This window comes from Peromyscus maniculatus, chromosome 7 (assembly GCF_049852395.1).
Source record: "Peromyscus maniculatus bairdii isolate BWxNUB_F1_BW_parent chromosome 7, HU_Pman_BW_mat_3.1, whole genome shotgun sequence".
Lineage (NCBI taxonomy): Eukaryota > Metazoa > Chordata > Mammalia > Rodentia > Cricetidae > Peromyscus > Peromyscus maniculatus.
Genome location: NC_134858.1, coordinates 108,593,302 through 108,598,791, shown reverse-complemented (window position 1 = coordinate 108,598,791; position 5,490 = coordinate 108,593,302).

Sequence of the window (5,490 nt, the reverse complement as noted above, 5' to 3'; positions counted from 1 at the left end):
AGAGGTAAAATTATTAACAGAGGGATAAAGATGGGCAGGGGCGGACTCCTGGGGATTGTTAGGTTTAAAAGTCGTGAGCATCCCCTCTTCCATAGAGGGCAGGTCGTGATCCGAGGGACAGACTGAAGGCACTTGAGAAAGTGCTCGGGAGGGATCTTAGGGCAGGTAGAGGGGGAGGGAAGGGCTTCTTTGAAGATTTTTTTTTTAATATTAATAACGTCTTGCATGTCAGGGAATGTTTATAGACCCTAAGAATGTCATTAATAATAATAATGAAAAAAAGGCTTTAAGGTCTTTTTTTTTTTTTTTTTTTTTTTTTTTTTTTTTTTTTTTTTTTTTTTTTTTACCCTAGTTCCTTGTATCTTGAGGGGCTCATTTAGGCCAGAAATGAATAAATCTTGTGATGACGTTGCCTGTCCCATGGCTCGTCACTTTGTTACCTGTGTCGTCTCAGCTCTCCTCTGGGATCGTGTCCTGAACCAGGCGATTTCAGGGGGATCCAACAACTTCACCAAGGCCTTGGTCTTCCTCCGGGAGATGACGTTCCGAACCTTAAGAGGTGGTTTCATCCATGTTGGGCGCCAGTTGCCCCGCCTACAGGGCTTCAATGGGTTCTCGACCACCCTAAAGGAGGGAATGTAGGGAGGGACAGGAGATACAAAAAAAAAAAAGACACCAAGTCTAGATTCTGATCAAGGTGCAACTTTATTTCTTTCCACAAGGGTTTATATAGTTCCGCAGGGTGAGGGAAGCAAGAAGTTGTCATCTGCATAAGGTGGGGCAAGCTAACAGGATGTTTGTATAGGATATTTACAGGTTGAGAGGGTCAAAGGCTCTGACTCAATGTCCTGTTGCTAGGCAACCTGACTGTAAGCTGATCTAGTTCCCTGTCTTATGGGGGTCTGTATTTTTCCACTAACTAGAGATTCTGTCCTTGTCCCTGACATTGGAGTCCACATCACACATCTAGATTTTACATATATATGTGTCTGTCTAAAATTGTTCACTAGAGGTATTATTTATTATTTAGGGGTTTTCTCCCATAAGGCCATGAGAAGCACAGAACCCCAGCAGCCTTCACAGATGAATATTTCACCCACATCGGACTTCATAATTCTGATGACCAGAAAGTTTTGACTATAGCCCTAGCAAAGCAGAAGCCAAGGGGATGAGTTTCCTCTTCTTTTTTCCCCCATCTATCTCTGCCTTAGCCAAGAGTCCCTGCCACCTCTAATATTCAGGGTATCATTCGTTCTTAAAAGTCAGCAATATATCTTCAGAATGCTCAGGACCTCTCTTAGGAGAACCCCAGATCCTGAGAGCCTTGATGTCCCCTGACTACTGCCTCTACCACCTCCCAGCCTTCCCCTGGGTTACCTCTCATCTCGGGGTCCCTGTCCTCTCTCCATGTGCTTTTCCCTTAGGCAAACGACCTTCCAGGATCTTTGTTACCAAAGGAAAGGACGGAAGAGTCAACAAAGGGTGGCCACCCCTACATCCTGGGTATCACTGTTAACACTCCCAGAGGGTCAGCTCAGAGGTCTCACTCACCCTTACTTTTCTCGAGTAACACAGCCTCACAAGGTGCTTCCCTAACGGACACTGGATCTAACACTGACTCCTGGCTCCACCCTGCCATTCAAGCATTGCTTCTGGTATTCTTTTCCCACTTCTGTTGAAACACTTGTGAGAATCTATTTCAGAGCATGGCACAGGGAACCAGCACTACTATACTATCACCTTCAACCTAAGGAGCAGGGTGGTGCTCATGCCCACAGCTGCTGCGGAGGCCGGGGACTTGTTAATATCCTCTACATTCTAAGTTGTGAGCCTGAGGTACAAGAAGTGTGTGTGTGTGTGTGTGTGTGTGTGTGTGTGTGTGTGTGTGTGTGTATGTGTGTGTCTGTGTGTGTGTCTGTGTGTGTCTGTGTGTGTCTGTGTGTGTGTACACATGCAGGTGACTGCTGAGGTCAGAGGCATTGAATCCTCCTGGAGCTGGAATTACCTGTGGCTGTGGATCGTCCAACATAGGTACTGAGCCATCTCTCCAGCTCAGTTACCATACATACATACATACATACATACATACATACATACATACATGTGTGTGTGTGTGTGTGTGTTGTTTTTATGTGGATTGAAGAGATAGCTCAGTGATTAAGAGCACTTGCTACTCTTACAGAGAACCCAGGTTCAGTTTTCAGAATCCGCATGATGGTTCATGACCATCTGTAATTCCAGTTCCAGGGGATATGACACTCTTCTGGTCTCCGAGGACGTCAGGCATACATATGGTACACAGACATAAATGCATGAAAAACGCTCATATACATAAAATTTTTAAAAATAATTTTAAAAATTTATTGTGTGTGTGTGTGTGTGTGTGTGTGTGTGTGTGTGTGTGTGTGTCTTGGTAGACATATGTGTGGGTGCCCATGGAAGCCCGAAGGTGTCAGATCCCCCGGAACTAAAGTTACAGGCTCTGGCAGCCAAACTTGGGTCCTTTGGAGGAGCAGACGACACTTAACAGCTGAGTTGCCTCTCCAGCCCCTTAGTTACTTTTCCTGTTGCTATGACCAATCCCTGAAAAGAAAATCCCCTTACAGTTTGGGTCCATCATGGAGTAGCAGGAACAGAGCAGGCTACTCTGTGGTTGTGGCAGTGGGCAGCTGGGAGTCCACCTCGATTCTTGGAAGAACAGGAAGCAGAAAACAGACAGGAAGGGGCTCGGCTTTGTGGGACCAAGCTAGAAGACCCCAGTGACCCATTTCCTCCAGGAGGATTCCACTTCCAAAAATCTCCACAACCTTCCAAGAGACTGTTGCGGCTGGGTACCATGTGTTTAATTAAATACATGAGCCAATGGAGGCCATCTCATATTCCAGCCACATCAGGGACAGAGAAGAGCCCTGAAGCTGGAATAACTCAAGGTTCTGCTTCTGATCCAGAAATGAAGGGGGTGGGTGTCTGCTGACCATTTCATTAACATGCGCCATGTGACTTCATTCTGCATTGAAATAATGGGGATCAGATACAAACTCTTAGAGTTATTGTCTGGCACCTCCATTTCTCTTTCATTTCTCATGTTTGAGGTCTAACAAGCCCCGAAAGAAGATTTCTGCACCATCCTGGGTTCAGACCAGCGGGACGAACGGCAGGACCACCACTGACCTGTGTTGGCCACAGACACAAAGGGAGGCATCCTTTGGTGGTAAAGCCAGCAGGGCTTTTATCTGGGGTCCGTGGCTCCAGCTGCATAGCTTCCCGCAACAGAAGGCACTAGATTTCATTTCAGCCAGGGAAAGGGACTTCGTTGGTGGGTGGTTTTTGTTGTTCTTCTCTAGGGGTCTTTTGGGGTGTGGGTGTGTGTGTGTGTGTGTGTGTGTGTGTTTTGTTTTTGTTGTTTGTTTGTGCTGTGTATATCGCTCTATATAAATAAAGCACTGATTGGCCAGTGACCAGGCAGGAAGTATAGGCGGGACAAGGAGAGAGGAGAATTGAGGAAGGAAGAGAGACCGCCTGGAGCCTCAGCCAGGACAAGGAAGATGTAAAGTACTGGTAAGTCACAGCCACGAGGCAAAGTAAAGATTAATAGAAATGGGCTGAATGTAAGAGTAAGAGCTAGACAATGATAGGCCTGAGCTAATGGCCAAGCAGTTTAAATAATGTAAGAGTCTGTGTGCTTATTTTATAAGTGGGCTCCCGGACTGGTGGGAGCTGGAGAGAAATTCTCCAGCAACATGTTTGTTTATTTGTTTTGAGACAGGGTCCCACTATGTATCCCTGGCTGTCCTGGAACTCATAATGTAGACCAGGCTGCCTCACAGAGATCTGGCTACCTCTGCCTCCCCAGGGCTAGGGTTAAAGGCATGTGCCACAACATCCAGCTCACTGATGAGTCTTTAATTTCACTTTAGTATCTGATTGATTCAAAAGGACTTACATTGTCTAGTTGTCATAGAGATTATCTAAATTATTCCACTTTTAATAAAAACTCAGGAGTCAGAAATGGGGTTAATCAGAGAAGCAGTGAGAATCGACCAGTGACCTCCTCTCTCTTTCTTTCCTTGATCCAAACTGCCTGAAAATCTTTCTAACCCCTCCCTAGTACTTCCTGTGTCTCTCTATATGTCCTGGGTCCTCCAAAACCGCTATGGCTGATTCTGGTCAGCTAGTAGCTAGCTCCACCCTCTGATTCAAGGTAAACTTTATTGGCAGTCTTAGATGTGTCAGAGTGTGGTCAAAATATCCTACAACAAATTGTCATGTTTTACATTTGCAAGCATTAAACTCTACCATCAAATGTTTCTCATAGAATAAACATCTCAAGTTAGTGAATGACAACATGTCTGGCCTTAATTCAATGTAGCAATGAAAAAAAAAAAGAGTCTTGGATTCTTTTCTGAAAATTCCAGAAGGATCTGCAGGTGGCAACAGAGATGCCCATTTTTGTTAGTAATGGTGAGCACTGGGCAAATGCATGATGGAGCAGAATTATAGGATCGTCTGTGCTTTGAAGAGCAGTCTGTGGGGCATTTTCTTTATTAATGATTGGTGTGGGAGGTCCCAGACCTCTAGGGGCAGTGCTTCTCCTGGGTAGGTAGTCCTGGGTGCTATAAGAAAGCAGGCTGAGCCGGGCATGGTGGTACACGCCTTTAATACCAGCACTGGAGAGGCAAGTGGATCTTCGTGAGTTCGAGGCCAGCCTGGTCTACAGAGTGAGTTCCAGGGATATATAGAAAAACCCTGTCTTGAAAAACCAAAGAAAGAAAGAAAAGGAAAGAATAGAAAAGAAAAAAGAAAGAAAGCTGAGCAATCTATGGGGAGCAAGCTAGTGAGCAGCATTTCTCCATGGTCTCTGCCTTGGTTCCTGCCTCCAGGTTCCTGCCTTGGGTCCCTGGCCTTGCTTCCTTTCCCGATGGACTGTAAGCTGTAAGATGAAATCAACACTTTCCTCCTCAAGTTGCTTTTGGTCATGGTGTTTACCACAGCACTAGAAAGAAAAGCAGGACAGACTCTTTCAAAAGAAAAAGGTAGACAGTGCCTGAGCAATGACATTCGAGATTGTCCTCTGGTCTTCATATGCATGAGCACACACATGCATGAGCTTTAGTGTACACAGGAGTATAGGAGTACACACAGTCCTATATGCAATCAAATGATGAGGTATACATATACAGGCACACGTGATCTGGGACACAGACACACACACACACACACACACATATATGCATATATATGCATATGTGTGTGTGTGTGTGTGTGTGTGTGTGTGTGTGTTCTGCAATATCTATGTGAATAAACCAGATCCCCTTGGGAAGGAAATAGTCATTTGGCCTGTCCCCAGATTCCAGATCAATGGGCATCATGCCCAGAACTTCAAGACAAAGGGAGGGCTGGGCCTGGAAAACTCCAAAGGAAAGTCCAAGTGTGCAGGCGTTTGGCCAGACAAACGATCTCAGTGTAAAATTTGAGACATGATGAGTGACA